Here is a 17,107-nt window from a genome sequence, read left to right as displayed (position 1 = left end):
GCCCCCACAGTGCCAGATCTACAATTGCCCCCACAGTGTCAGATCCACAATTGCCCCCACAGTGTCAGGTAATACCTGACACTGTGGGGGCAATTGTGGATCTGACACTGTGGGGGCAATTGTATACCTGACAGGTAAACAAATGCCCCCACAGTGCCAGGTAAACAATTGCCCCCACAGTGCCAGGTATACAAATGCCCCCACAGTGCCAGCCAATTGCTCCCACAGTGCCAGATATACAATTGCCCCCTACAGCAGCCAGTACTGCAGCTGCTTACCGCTGCTGCACTGCTGCTGCTGCTGCTGCTGCTGCTTCTCCTCCGGGCTCCGGCTGTGAGGGACGGGTGAGTCAGGAGAGGAGAGCGCCCGCCAGTGCGGCTGTGTCTGGCGCGGCGGCGTATAGCGGACTTCGTTCAAACCAGCCGACGGTTCGTGAGCCAATCAGAGCTCGCGGACCGGCGGCTTCTGATTGGCTGCCGGTCCGCGAGCTCTGATTGGCTCACGAACCGGCGGCTGGTTTGAAGTCCGCTATACGCCGCCGCGCCAGACACAGCCGCGCTGGCGGGCGCTCTCCTCTCCTGACAGCTGAGACACGCTGCCGCCGGACTGAGCAGCAGCGTGTATCAGTGAGCGCTGGACCGGCCCACGTGGCCATCGGCACTTCTGGCATTTGACAGAAGTGCCAGATGGCCAGTCCGGCCCTGGGAGTTGAGGTGAAAGCCTGTGTGTTGTTCCTGATTGCATGTGCCTCTATCGTTTTAATCACCTTCTTGAGACTGTCTTCCTCTAGCAGCCTCTTCTCATAAAATAAAAAGTCATCAAAGAAGGAGGTGGTATGTTTGTAGCTAGCTATGATTCAGAGAACTTGGTGAGCTTTTTCCAGGGGGATCACCTGTTGCTGAAATGATGAGTTTATTAAACTGTGCATGTCCTGTTTAAACAACATATGAATGAGTGGGAGGGCCCGGATGAGTGGGAGGGCCCGGGTGGGTGCTAATTATGATGATTGATTGACATGGAAAATATGTTTACCAATAAAACAATTGATTTTTACAAATGTTTACATACAGTATTTCCTGTCAGATTTTTTATTGTTTGTCACGTTTTAAAAAATCTTTAAACAGTGCAAAATATTGTTGTATTCTTATGACTAATGTATTCCTTCTTACATATTGTATGTGATATGCTTCTCTATATTTAGTCTTTTTTTATGCATATGCTTTCAATAAAAAAAAGGATTATATAAAAAAAAATATTTGGATGCCTTACTTACAAGCAATGGCATCTGTAGCTATAATTAGTGAAACTCATTATGGTGGTGACTGATCCAGGGAATTTTTCAGATTTTTGGTGAGGTTAATTGATAAATGTCAAATTAAGGATTTTGTTTTGCCTTGCTATGCATCAGTAACTATAATTCATGAAATGTTGAATTTAACAGACCTATGTCTTTTTTTCCACCCTAATTACTTAGTTATGGAACTCTGGTTTTGAAGTACTTCATAGAGCTTTACAACACCACTTTATATTTTATAACTGTTGACATGATTATACAGTTTTTAAACTATTACAGAGCAGTGGAAAGTGTAACTATTACAGCGTAATGGAAACGGTAACTATTATAGAGCAGTGGGAAGTGTAACGATTACAGAGCAGTTGGAAGTGTAACTACAGATGGATCCTCCCTCATTGTTGCAGTTTCTCCACCTAAACAGAGTATTTGTCGCACCTTAGCTATAGCTCAGGTTGTTGAGGTGTTGCATGGAAAGGTACGTTAGGCTGTAACAACATACACAGCATGCAATACACATCTTCAACACTGGGTGGCTAATGCTTCACTAATCCAGTACTGTAGAGCGACTAGCGGCGGATGAATATACAGTACAGTACAGTACAGTAATCGTACTATAATAGTGTACTCTTAGCAAGCCCTGGCAAATGGTCAGTGACAACTGTAATGTTATATATCCACACCAACAGTCAGATGGAGAGAGTCAATCAGGAATTTGAAGTGTACAGCATAGCATACTGTAAGCATTGATACCTTGATTTACTAATGAATGCTGGGCTTCAGGGATGCTGTAGGAAATATTAATTCTCTGTCAGGACCAAAAAATAAATCAGTAAATCTATAAATAAATATAGTGTATAGAGACGCAAACTTACATTTAAAGCAATGGTCCATTGGCGTTAGGGTTATGTGAGGGTCCAAGTCCCGTAGGCAATACAGATAAGCAAAACCAATTGAAAGGGATCACTGCTTAAATTTACACATGAGTTTTCATCTGTATCACCAGGTATCGTGGCCTAGCGGTGAGGTGTACCGGGCCCCATGCTTATGGTCCCGTGTTCGATTCACGGGAAGAGCAAATGACAATTTTTTTTATTACACTTTATTATACTTGTTTTTTAACATTCATACTGTACATTTAAGTACAGTATGAATTACATTCAATGGAATTATGAACACAGGAAAAGATCAATTTTCTTTATGAACTGGCCGAGCCAGGAAAACATAGAATTTCTTACGCAGATACAGCCACATGCTCACACTCAATATAGGCAGGCCGCATATCATTTTAATCAGCAGCTTGTGCATCCTATTCACATAGCGATGCGTATAGGACACAATTACGGCAAAAAAGACACCCAACGTTAGCAGAACTACCCGGGAACTGATGGCTCACTCACACCAGGCATCTCACGGCATGCCTTACAAATGAACATGTGTGTTTAACACACATAGATGTATTTCAATGGACACCTCCCGCATGCACAATGGTGATTTTCAAAAACAACATCTGGTGGATGATCGCTGGTATTACACTCACCGGTAACGCCATACGCCATGCTAAGCTCTATGCCCACCCTGCGACAAAACATGCCACCTTGTGACCAGGCACACTGTGACTCCGTGATCGGGTAAAACGCCATAGATGGTGTAGATGAGAGAGGCTCCATCTGTATTACAGAGCCGTGGGAAATGTAACTACTACAGAGTAGTGGGAAGTGTAACTATTCCAGGGCAAAGAGAAGTGTAACTATTCCAGGGCAGTGAGAAGTGTAATGATTACAGGGCAGTGGGAAACATAGAAACATAGAAACATAGAATTTGTAGGCAGATAAGAACCACGTGGCCCATCTAGTCTGCCCCCTTTTTTTTTTTTTATATTATTTTTATCTCTAACCTTATTTGATCCTTATTTCTTTGTAAGGATATCCTTATGTCTATCCCATGCATGTTTAAATTGCTCTACTGTCTTAGCCTCTACCACCTCTGATGGGAGGCTATTCCACTTGTCCACTACCCTTTCTGTGAAATAATTTTTCCGCAAATTTCCCCTGAACCTCCCCCCAGTCTCAGTGCATGTCCTCGTGTCCTATTGCTTCTCTTCATTTGGAGAATGTTTCCCTCCTGGACTTTGTTAAAACCCTTGATATATTTGAAAGTTTCTATCATGTCCCCCCTTTCCCTTCCCTGCTCCAAACTATACATATTGAGATTTCTTAGTCTTTCTGGGTATGTTTTGTGATGTAGGCCATGCACCATTTTAGTTGCCCTCCTTTGTACAGTTTCTAATGTATTAATATCCTTTTGAAGATATGGCCTCCAGAACTGAATACAGTATTCTAGATGAGGCCGTACCAATGACCTATACAGTGGCATTATTACTTCTTTCTTTCTGCTGCTGATTCCTCTCCCAATGCAGCCAAGCATCTGACTAGCCTTCCTCATTGCCTTGTTACATTGCTTACCTGCCTTTAAGTCATCTGAAATAGTGACTCCTAGATCCCTTTCCTCCTCAGTAGTTTCCAGTATAGTGCCATTAATACTGTATTTAGCTTTAGGATTTTTGAGACCCAAGTGCATGATTTTGCATTTTTTGGCATTAAACTGTAATTGCCAGACTCGTGACCATTCCTCTAGTCTACCTAGATCCTCAATCATTTGTTTTACCCAACCTGGGGGTAAATTTACTAAGGTCCCGATTTTGACCGAGATGCCGTTTTTTCATCAAAGTGTCATCTCGGTAATTTACTAAGCAATAATCACGGCAGTGATGAGGGCATTCGTAATTTTTTGGAAGTCCAACAAAAAAAAAACGAATGAATACACCATTGGTCAAAACGCGGCTGTTTAAGTATGAATCTCGGTAATTTACTAAGAAGTGCAAAGCAAAAAAAAAACAAACACTGCCGTGAAAAATTACAACTCGTAAAAAAGTGCTAAAAAAAAACAGACCTGCTTTTTTAATCCGTGATTGTATAGGCATGCAGGGATCCATGAGATCCGTGCATGTATATCAGTGGGAAGGGGTGGGAAAGTGGTTATTTTCTTTAAAAAAATTGCGTGGGGTCCCCCCTCCTAAGCATAACCAGCCTCGGGCTCTTTGAGCCGATCCTGGTTGCAGAAATATGGGGAAAAATTGACAGGGGTTCCCCCATATTTAAGCAACCAGCATCGGGCTCTGCGCCTGGTCCTGGTTCCAAAAATACGGGGGACAAAAAGAGTAGGGGTCCCCCGTATTTTTAAAACCAGCACCGGGCTCCACTAGCTGGACAGATAATGCCACAGCCGGGGGTCACTTTTATATAGTGCCCTGCGGCCGTGGCATCAAAAATCCAACTAGTCACCCCTGGCCGGGTACCCTGGGGGAGTGGGGACCCCTTCAATCAAGGGGTCCCCCCCCCAGCCACCCAAGGGCCAGGGGTGAAGCCCGAGGCTGTCCCCCCCATCCAATGGGCTGCGGATGGGGGGCTGATAGCCTTTTGTGAAAATGAAAAGATATTGTTTTTAGTAGCAGTACTACAAGGCCCAGCAAGCCTCACCCGCATGCTGGTACTTGGAGAACCACAAGTACCAGCATGCGGCGGAAAAACGGGCCCGCTGGTACCTGTAGTACTACTACTAAAAAAATACCCAAAAAAAGACAATACACACACACCTTGAAAGTAAAGTTTTATTACATACATCCACACAAACATACATACATACTTACCTTATGTTCACACGAGGATCGGTCCTCTTCTCCAGTAGAATCCAAGTGGTACCTGTTGAATAAATTCTACTCACCAGATCCAGGGTACCAGGCTCCTCGTAGCATCCATTTGTAATCCACGTACTTGAATAAAATAAAAAAACGGAAAGCCGAGCCACGCACTGAAAGGGGAACCATGTTTGCACATGGGCCCCCTTTCCCCGAATGCCAGAAACCCACTCTGACTGATGTCTAAGTGGGTTTCCTCAGCCAATCAGGGAGCGCCACGTTGTAGCACCCTCCTGATCGGCTGTGTGCTCCTGTACTGTCTGACAGGCGGCACACGGCAGTGTTACAATGTAGTGCCTATGCGCTCCATTGTAACCAATGGTGGGAACTTTGTAGTCAGCGGTTGACCGAAAGTGACCTCACCGCTGACCACAAAGTTCCCACCATTGGTTACAATGGAGCGCATAGGCGCTACATTGTAACACTGCCGTGTGCCGCCTGTCAGACAGTACAGGAGCACACAGCCGATCAGGAGGGTGCTACAACGTGGCGCTCCCTAATTGGCTGAAGAAACCCACTTAGACATCAGTCAGAGTGGGTTTCTGGCATTCGGGGAAAGGGGGCCCATGTGCAAACATGGGTCCCCTTTCAGTGCGTGGCTCGGCTTTCTGTTTTTTTATTTTATTCAAGTACGTGGATTACAAATGGATGCTACGAGGAGCCTGGTACCCTGGATCTGGTGAGTAGAATTTATTCAACAGGTACCCCTTGGATTCTACTGGAGAAGAGGACCGATCCTCGTGTGAACATAAGGTAAGTATGTATGTATGTTTGTGTGGATGTATGTAATAAAACTTTACTTTCAAGGTGTGTGTGTATTGTCTTTTTTTGGGTATTTTTTTAGTAGTAGTACTACACGTACCAGCGGGCCCGTTTTTCCGCCGCATGCTGGTACTTGTGGTTCTCCAAGTACCAGCATGCGGGGGAGGCTTGCTGGGCCTTGTAGTACTGCTACTAAAAACAATATCTTTTCATTTTCACAAAAGGCTATCAGCCCCCCATCCGCAGCCAATTGGATGGGGGGGACAGCCTCGGGCTTCACCCCTGGCCCTTGGGTGGCTGGGGGGGACCCCTAGATTGAAGGGGTCCCCACTCCCCCAGGGTACCCCGGCCAGGGGTGACTAGTTGGATTTTTGATGTCACGGCCGCAGGGCACTATATAAAAGTGACCCCCGGCTGTGGCATTATCTGTCCAGCTAGTGGAGCCCGGTGCTGGTTTTAAAAATACGGGGGACCCCTACTCTTTTTGTCCCCCGTATTTTTGGAACCAAGACCAGGCGCAGAGCCCGATGCTGGTTGCTTAAATATGGGGGAACCCATGTCATTTTTTTTCCCATATTTCTGCAACCAGGATCGGCTCAAAGAGCCCGAGGCTGGTTATGCTTAGGAGGGGGGACCCCACGCAATTTTTTTAAAAGTTTTACAGTGTTTATTTAAAAAAAAAAATGAACCCCAGCACGGATCACACAGATCCGGCCAAGATTCATTGTGATAAAGTCGGCAGTGTTTTGCTAATCACTGCCGTAAAAAACGGGAAAAAAACACGAATGACATCGACATCGGAACAAATGAAAAATCCGAATACGACAGCTTAGTAAATTAGGCTTAATAAATTCAAAAAGTTGCAGTTTTACACTGTCGATGTCATTCGTGAGTGAACTTTGACCTTTTTCCGAAAATTACGAATGTTAGTAAATTTACCCCCTGGTGTGTCTACCCTGTTGCATACCTTTGTGTCATCTGCAAAAAGGCATACTTTCCCTTTAATGCCATTTGCAATGTCACCAATAAAGATATTAAAAAGCACTGGTCCAAGTACAGATCCCTGGGGTACTCCACTGGTAACATTTCCCTCCTGTGAATGCACTCCATTTACCACAACTCTCTGTTTTCTATCCTTCAACCAAGATCTTATCCATTCAATAATCCTAATATCCAATCCCAAACTTTCAAGTTTATTTAGCAGTCTGCGATGTGGAACTGTGTCAAAAGCCTTACTAAAGTCTAGATAAGCTATATCCATGGCTCCACCTTTATCCATCACTTTAGTCACACAATCAAAAAAGTCAATAAGATTTGTTTGACATGATCTCCCCCCAGTGAATCCATGCTGTTTGGGATCCAGTAAATTGCCGGATTTGAGATAATCTACAACTCTTTCTTTTAAGAGTGTTTCCAGCAATTTCCCTACTACTGATGTAAGACTCACTGGTCTGTAGTTGTTTGCCTCTTCCTTGCTTCCACTTTTGTGCAGTGGGACTACGTTTGCTCTTTTCCAGTCCCCTGGAATTACTCCTGTAGCTAATGACTGGTTGAATAATTCTGTCAATGGTGCTACCAGCACCTCTTTAAGTTCTTTTAGTATCCTTGGATGTATCCCATCTGGCCCCATAGATTTGTCCACTTTCAGCTTTGAGAGTTCTGTTAGGACCTTCTCCTCTGTAAATGTACTTGTTTCATTTTCCTGAATATCCCTGCAACTTAACTGTGGCCCCTTCCCCTCTCTTTCAGTAGTAAATACTGAGCAAAAATAATCATTAAGACGATCTGCTATTAAATTGTCTCCTTCAACAAGACTCCCAGTGTCCGTCTTTAGTTTTATAATTCCGCCTTTTGTTTTTCTCCTTTCGCTTATATACCTAAAAAAAGTTTTGCCTCCTTTACCCACTGACTGGGCCATTTTCTCCTCAGCTTGTGCCTTTGCACATCGGATTACCTTCTTTGTCTCCTTCTGTCTAACAAGATATATCTTTTTGTCTTCATTATTTTGTGTATGCTTATATTTCCTAAAAGCCATCTTTTTTGCTCTAACAATATTTGCTACTTCTTTTGCAAACCACACTGGCTTCCTTTTCCTTGTGTTTTTCCTAACAGTTTTGATACAAAGGTCTGTTGCCTTCAATATTGCACATTTTAATGTTTCCCACCTCTCCTGCACTGTTTCCAAGTTCCTCCACTCTGCCAAAGAATCGCTTACACATTTTCCCATCCCTACAAAATCAGCCTTCCTAAAATCCAACACCTTTGTTTTTGTATGGGACGAGTCAGTCTCTGTCTTAATGCTGAACCATACTGCTTGATGATCACCGGATCCCAGGTTTTCACCCACTTTTACGTCCGATAATCTGTCTCCATTTGTAAGTATTAAGTCTAATATTGCGTCTTTCCGAGTGGGCTCCCCCACCAATTGGTGGAGGGATGCTCCCTGAAGGGAATTTAAAATGTTTCTACTTCTAGTGGAACTAGCAACAGACACCTCCCAGTTTACATCAGGAAGATTAAAGTCTCCCATGATTATTACCTCTCCTTTTAATGCCATTTTAGTTATGTCCTGCAATAGGTTCTTGTCAAGTTCCTCTTCCTGACCTGGTGGCCTGTATATCACGCCAATACGAATAATCAACTTTTCCCCTGTTTCTATGGTCACCCAAAGGGCCTCAGTTTTTTCTTCAATACTTTGTATTAATGTAGTATTTATGGCATTTTTTACATACATTGCTACCCCTCCTCCGATTTTTCCAATTCTGTCCTTCCTAAATAAAGTATATCCCGGTACAGCTATGTCCCAGTCATGATTTTCATTGTACCATGACTCTGTAATTGCCACAATGTCTAGATCATCCCTTGTCATTATTGCAGTTAGTTCTGGGATTGGGAAGTGTAATAATTACAGGGCAGTGGGAAGTGTAATGATTACAGGGCAGTGGGAAGTGTAATGATTACAGGGCAGTGGGAAGTGTAACTATTCCAGAGCAGTGGGAAGTGTAATGATTACAGGGCAGTGGGAAGTGTAACTATTCCAGGGCAGTGGGAAGTGTAATGATTACAGGGCAGTGGGAAGTGTAACTATTCCAGGGCAGTGGGAAGTGTAACTATTCCAGAGCAGTTGGAAGTGTAACTATTCCTGGGCAGTGGGAAGTGTAACTATTCCAGAGCAGTTGGAAGTGTAACTATTCCGGGGCAGTGGGAAGTGTAACTATTCCAGAGCAGTTGGAAGTGTAACTATTCCTGGGCAGTGGGAAGTGTAACTATTCCAGAGCAGTTGGAAGTGTAACTATTCCTGGGCAGTGGGAAGTGTAACTATTCCAGGGCAGTTGGAAGTGTAACTATTCCTGGGCAGTGGGAAGTGTAACTATTCCAGAGCAGTTGGAAGTGTAACTATTCCTGGGCAGTGGGAAGTGTAACTATTCCAGGGCAGTTGGAAGTGTAACTATTCCAGGGCAGTGGGAAGTGTAACTATTCCAGGGCAGTTGGAAGTGTAACTATTCCTGGGCAGTGGGAAGTGTAACTATTCCAGGGCAGTTGGAAGTGTAACTATTCCTGGGCAGTGGGAAGTGTAACTATTCCAGGGCAGTTGGAAGTGTAACTATTCCTTGGCAGTGGGAAGTGTAACTGTTCCAGGGCAGTGGGAAGTGTAATGATTACAGGGCAGTGGGAAGTGTAACCATTCCAGGGCAGTGGGAAGTGTAACTATTCCAGGGCAGTGGGAAGTGTAACTATTCCAGGGCAGTGGGAAGTGTAATGATTACAGGGCAGTGGGCAGTGTATCTATTCCAGTCCAGTGGAAAGTATAACTATTATATCCCTTTCAGACCGCCTGAGAGGGTCGCACACGGGAGCCTGACACGGCAGTTCCCAGTGTGCGATCCGCCTCTGGCGCACCGGTGCCGCTGTCTGCAACCCAGCATATTGCCGGATTGGTGATGTCAGCGGTCACATGATCTCCAAGCGCCGCCCGTACACAGAGAATGAATGGGAAATGGGTCGCATCAACCCGGCTCTCATTCAAACCACACAGAGAGATGGTCTGAACACCTGCTCACAACCAGGGTTGAAATACTGGGTCACTCGACCTGGTATTTCAACCCTTGGACCTTTCAGACTGCACCTGAACACGGGTTATGCACGCTCAAGTGCCAATAAGCCGTGTTCATAGGTGGCGGTCTGAAAGGGTAATACAGGGCAGTGGGAAGTGTAACTATTCCAGGGCAGTGGGAAGTGTAACTATTAAAGGGCAGTGGGAAGTGTACCTGTTCAAGGGCAGTGCGAAGCGTAACTATTATAGCGGTGTGAAGTGAAATTATTACAGAACAGTGGGAAGTATAACTATTACAGAACAGTGGGAAGTGTAACTAGTAAAGGGCAGTGGGAAGTGTAGTGTAGTGTAAATTACAGAGAAGTGGGAAGTGTATAATCAAGAGGCATTGGTCTTTTTATGAAATGAGATATCCATAGACATCTATGGGTAAAAAAAATATTTGGAGCCTGGATTCAAATAAAAATATTTCAAAAAATTTCCTATGAAATACACAGATGTATTTATGTTTAAAAGTCTTCTAGTGCAGTATGACCAGGTAAACATAGTCGTGAACTACAGTCTAAGGGTGTGTACACACGGTGAGATATTTTCTTGCGATTTTGACTATATAGTCAAAATCGCAAGAAAAGTTAGTGCAGATCGCAAGGTGAAAGTGACCTTGCGATCCCGATTCGATCACGATGCGCGGTCCCGCCAGGTCGGCATCGCAAGAAATGATAGACTGTGCAGGCAAGTCAATCCTTGCTAGATCGGTGTACTATCTAGTTCATCTCACATGTCAATGACATCTCACATAAGCCAAAATCTCACATAAGCCAAAATCGTAAGCACACATAGTCCATATCTCAAGAAAAGTTAGTCAAAATCTGTGGTGCTGGGCTCCGGGGAGTTCAAGGGAAATCGCAAGTGAAAATCGGGCATAGCAAGGATCTCACCGTGTGTACACACCCTTAAGCTAATGTTCTCTGAAGTTATAAACCCTCAATGAGTTTATTTGAGCAGATACGGTAAATTGCTTTGAAGCAATAATGTGTTTGTCTAGCCATGTATGTGCTAAATCAGTACACGTTTGAATGTGTCATCTGTCTTTAAAAAAATAATAGAAACAATGAAATGTGTAATATAGGTCAAGTGGCCATAAGTGTGGAATGCCACGGCAGACAGTTACCACCTTATGTTAATGGAAGTATTCATACGACTTCAAGCAAGAAGCCACAGTGGCAACTGTCAAATTTATATTTATATGATTTATGAAGTAATTCTCTGTATGGAGGATTTTGCTTTGTTTACTGTTATTATTGTTTTTTTTATATGTACTGGCTGGCAGGGGTGTATTTAGGGGTACGAGCGCCCCTGGCAAAGTAAAGGCCTGGTGCCCCCCCCCCCCCCCCCCCCCAATATTTGAAATGGGGGAGGCATGTGAGTCAAAAAAGGGGCGTGGCCACTCAATAGTACCCCAATTCAAATTACGCCACAGTAGTGTGCCTTACTCACATTACACAGCAGAGTAATGTACATTATTACATTATGCCATACAGTAGTGCCTATATATATATATATATATATATAGGATGTGATAATCCCGGCACTCCCTGTCCCACTGACAACGTGCTGCGGTGCCCTCCTGGAGAAGCAATGCTGATCCTCTAAATATGTAGTGGAGACCGGCGGCACTCAAGCAGACTCAAATCATGTAGACAAAATGCAGTTAGTTTATTCCGACATGTTTCGGGGAACTCCCCGTCCTCAGGGCCTAACAAGCCAAACTAAACCACAGTGGAACCTTAAATACCCTCCTAAACAGTAATGTAACATACATACACAACTATACTCACCTGTGTCACGGCGCCAAACGTCCGCCCGGGAGTCCCGCAGCACGCCGGAGTCGCCCACCGATGACATCACCTGTGGAGATTGCGCCGGACCGTCGCCAAGGCAACAGAATGTTCCTGCGTGCAGCTCCACTGTACGTCCCCGCCAGAAGCGTACCCGCGCCTCACAGGACCCCGCGCAGCCGATTGGTCCATGGCACAGGGGAGTGACCACAACAGACTGAGAATGTAAACAAAGATATGTTAGACAAAAAAGTGAACATACAATATAAATCAAAAACATGGTGAACATACATATTAAAAGAGTGGTTGCAAAGGACAATAGTCCTTCAAACCCAAAAGCTCATCTAGCTGATTATTCCGAAATTAGCCCTAGTTAAATAAGCAGCTATACTAACTATGCCGGGGCCCTGGTAGGGGAAGCTGGGAAAAGTTATAGGTAACACTGCAGTCCCAAGTTTTCATTAAGGCCCCCTGGGGACAGTGTACCCAGTGTAAAGATCCAGCGTGTCTCCCTCTGTAGTAGTGTCCTACCCCTGTCTCCTCCCCTAAGCGAACTGGGCACCTGATCAATAATGATGGCTCTGATACTAGCCACGCCATGTTTAGCAACTAAACAGTGGCGGGGAAAGGGTTGATCACTACTCCCTTTTTCATGTGCCTTCTTGATGGCACTTCTATGGAGTGCCATACGCTCACGGAACTGTCTTATGGTCTTGCCCACATAGGCCAGACCACAAGGGCATGTGAGTAAGTAGACCACATGTGTAGATGTACATGTGAGTCGGTGTTTAATGATAAATTTCTTGCCAGTCATTGGGTGATTAAAAGATGTGCCTGTAATGAATGTGTTGCACGTTGCGCATCCTAAACATCTGTAACAACCTTGTTTAGACCTTAGGAAATGCTTTTCTTGGTGCTTAGTGAGGCTAGACACATCCAGCTTAACTACATAATCACCAATGTTTCTGCCCCTCGTTCGCAGTTTGACCCCTCCAGCCTCAACCCCACGATCCGTGCTTTTACTAGAATGTTGGAGACTGAGGCCCAGACAGGCCCAAGGAGGGACATACAATTAAATTTATCTAAACCCGAACTAGATGCTCTTAACGGACTTTCCCAACGATTAGATATAGTAATCCGTAAAGCAGACAAGGGGGGTCCATAGTGATACAGGATCTCACCGATTATGTTAAAGAATGCGAGCGACAGCTCGGTGATTCGAATACCTACGCACGCCTCACTATGGACCCTACCCGAAGCTATAAGTTGGAATTAGACACTTTTCTTGATACCTCTATGGGCCAGGGCTTGATCACTAAACATGTCTGTAAAAGTCTACAGGTTGAACACCCGAGGGTACCACTTTTTCTACACTGTGCCCAAGGTTCATAAAAGGTTGGTGGATCCCCCTGGTCGCCCCATTGTGTCGGCCAGGGGGTCCTTATACCATCCTATATCAGTCTATCTAGATTCTTTTCTTAATCCTTGTGTACAGGCTTTACCTTCATATCTGAAAGACACGACAGACCTGTTGCTCCAATTGCAGTGATTGGGCCCTTTACCTGAGGGCACGTTACTCTGTAGTGCTGATGTTACCAGCCTCTACACCTGCATCCCACATGATGCAGGTGTGGAGGCGGTTCGATTGTTGATTCAGGACAATGAGGCCTATACAGGCCCAGAGGTGTCCTTTTTTCTATCACTACTAAATCGCATTCTTAGATGTAATTATTTTATCTTCAATGGTAAAATCTGGTTACAGGTCGCAGGATGTGCGATGGGGTCTGCTGTGGCCCCATCGTACGTGAATGCGTTCATGTATCAGGTGGAGAAGAAAATGTTTTCCCTGGATCCCGCTGTAGCACCGGCGGTCATCCTGTACCTATGCTACATTGATGACCTGCTCGTGTTGTGGCGGGGCCCTAAGGACAAATTGATTTCACTGTGGGAGGAACATAATGACACGCAACATGCGGTACAGTTTACTTATGTAATTAATGATAAATCGATCAATTATTTAGATGTCACCATCACCATACAAGATGGTCAGCTGGCTACGTCCCTTTATGTCAAAAGTACAGATCGCAACACATTACTGAGTTTTCAGAGTCACCATCCGCCTGCTTTACGCAGAGGCTTGCCATTTTCGCAGTTCATGCGTGTCCGCCGGATCACAACAGACCCGGTAGAGACAGATAGAGCTATGGAAGCCATGCTAGTTAAATTTGCAGAAAGGGGTTACCCATTGAAAGCCTTGCAACAGGCTCGAAAGAGGGCTATGGACACCCCTCGTGAAACAGCGCTATGCCCTAGGCCTAAGACACAGACCTTATCAAAACATAGGTTACCTTGGGTCAATAAGTATACTGTTGGATCTGATGATAGGACAAAAAGAGCTAAACGTTTGTGGCCCATGGTTCAGACTGATCCAGCGTTGACATCTCTAGCACATACCTCCTTGTTGCCAAGCTATACACGTGGCAGAAACATTGGTGATTATGTAGTTAAGCTGGATGTGTCTAGCCTCACTAAGCACCAAGAAAAGCATTTCCTAAGGTCTAAACAAGGTTGTTACAGATGTTTAGGATGCGCAACGTGCAACACATTAATTACAGGCACATCTTTTAATCACCCAATGACTGGCAAGAAATTTATAATTAAACACCGACTCACATGTACATCTACACATGTGGTCTACTTACTCACATGCCCTTGTGGTCTGGCCTATGTGGGCAAGACCATAAGACAGTTCCGTGAGCGTATGGCCCTCCATAAAAGTGCCATCAAGAAGGCACATGAAAAAGGGAGTAGTGATCAACCCTTTGCCCGCCACTGTTTAGTTGCTAAACATGGCGTGGCTAGTATCAGAGCCATCATTATTGATCAGGTGCCTAGTTCGCTTAGGGGAGGAGACAGGGGTAGGATACTACTACAGAAGGAGACACGCTGGATCTTTACACTGGGTACACTGTCCCCAGGGGGCCTTAATGAAAACTTGGGACTGCAGTGTTACCTATAACTTTTCCCAGCTTCCCCTGCCAGGGCCCCGGCATAGTTAGTATAGCTGCTTATTTAACTAGGGCTAATTTCGGAATAATCAGCTAGATGAGCTTTTGGGTTTGAAGGACTATTGTCCTTTGCAACCGCTCTTTTAATATGTATGTTCACCATGTTTTTGATTTATATTGTATGTTCACTTTTTTGTCTAACATATCTTTGTTTACATTCTCAGTCTGTTGTGGTCACTCCCCTGTGCCATGGACCAATCGGCTGCGTGGGGTCCTGTGACGCGCGGGTACGCTTCTGGCGGGGACGTACAGTGGAGCTGCACGCAGGAGCATTCTGTTGCCTTGGCGACGGTCCGGCGCGATCTCCACAGGTGATGTCATCGGTGGGCGACTCCGGCGTGCTGCGGGACTCCCGGGCGGACGTTTGGCGCCGTGACACAGGTGAGTATAGTTGTGTATGTATGTTACATTACTGTTTAGGAGGGTATTTAAGGTTCCACTGTGGTAAAGTTTGGCTTGTTAGGCCCTGAGGACGGGGAGTTTCCCGAAACATGTCGGAATAAACTAACCGCATTTTGTCTACATGATTTGAGTCTGCTTGAGTGCCGCCGGTCTCCACTACATATATATATATATATATAAAACAAAAAATCAACCCTAATATCTTGCGCTATACCTCTAGTCTCAAACCAACAAGAAATACCCTCTGTCAGATAAGGTATTAAAAGTAGATTACAAATAGAAATGGATTCTCGTGGGAGCCAATGTGCCTTTTGTATGACAATAATTAAAAGTTTTTATTGTACAGAAACAAACGATATTTATCCTAAGCGTTCGTTATTGACACAACCTTCTAAAAATTCATATAAAACAATATTACAATCTTATACATAAATTACAGTTGGATGTGAGGATTTTACAGCCAGGTGATCAGTCAGAACTCGAAATGGATGTATCTCCAACCAGATGTTTGTGATAAGGACTTTGTTAACCAGACGTTGCAAAACCCAACGCGTTTCGTCCGTTAGGACTTCATCAGGGGTTTGGAATCAGTTCTTATAGTAGGAGTGATTACCATTGATTAGAAAGGTTTAGAATATCCAATGATTACATCCAATCACATATTCAATTCGATAAATATAATATCTAGATAGACTTCAAAAAAATATATATAAATTTGGTTGAAATTAGATGATGTTACGTTCCCTATTTTCAATCAAGAATGGTGGAACCTTATAGTCTACCTCTGTTTATACATGTCACCAAACAGAGAACTTAGGAAAATTTCAAATCCTGAACGAAACTATTCCTTTTTACAGGAACAAGTGCAACCTCACTGAATCCCAACTACGCTGTAGTTGGGATTCAGTGAGGTTGCACTTGTTCCTGTAAAAAGGAATAGTTTCGTTCAGGATTTGAAATTTTCCTAAGTTCTCTGTTTGGTGACATGTATAAACAGAGGTAGACTATAAGGTTCCACCATTCTTGATTGAAAATAGGGAACGTAACATCATCTAATTTCAACCAAATTTATATATATTTTTTTGAAGTCTATCTAGATATTATATTTATCGAATTGAATATGTGATTGGATGTAATCATTGGATATTCTAAACCTTTCTAATCAATGGTAATCACTCCTACTATAAGAACTGATTCCAAACCCCTGATGAAGTCCTAACGGACGAAACGCGTTGGGTTTTGCAACGTCTGGTTAACAAAGTCCTTATCACAAACATCTGGTTGGAGATACATCCATTTCGAGTTCTGACTGATCACCTGGCTGTAAAATCCTCACATCCAACTGTAATTTATGTATAAGATTGTAATATTGTTTTATATGAATTTTTAGAAGGTTGTGTCAATAACGAACGCTTAGGATAAATATCGTTTGTTTCTGTACAATAAAAACTTTTAATTATTGTCATACAAAAGGCACATTGGCTCCCACGAGAATCCATTTCTATTTGTGATATATATATATATATATATATATATATATGGGAAGGCGTGCATGCTCCTGAGAAAGTGGGCGTGGCCTCACAATTTTATATTATCTCAAGTTATAAATATATAATCACACCCCCTACACCTGCGCACACACAATTAGCAGCCTTACACACAAGACCCACAGTAGTTCTCCTTACACGTAATGTCCCCAGTATAGTGTCAGATGCACATAATGTCCCCCAGTATAGTGCCAGTTACACATAATGACCCCAGTAGTGCAGTGCGAGATCCACATAATGTTAGGCGCCGGGGTCCGCTCGGCGGTGCGGCCCGGCGCCTAGCAACCAGGGACACCGTGCGCGTACAGCCGCCGGCTCCCTGGCAACGCTAGACGCCGGGCGCACGGAGCCGCTCTGACCCTAGCAACGGGGACGCCACGTTCGGGCC

The sequence above is a fragment of the Pseudophryne corroboree genome, chromosome 3 (genome assembly GCF_028390025.1).
Source record: "Pseudophryne corroboree isolate aPseCor3 chromosome 3, aPseCor3.hap2, whole genome shotgun sequence".
Lineage (NCBI taxonomy): Eukaryota > Metazoa > Chordata > Amphibia > Anura > Myobatrachidae > Pseudophryne > Pseudophryne corroboree.
Note: the sequence above shows the minus strand (reverse complement) of the source record.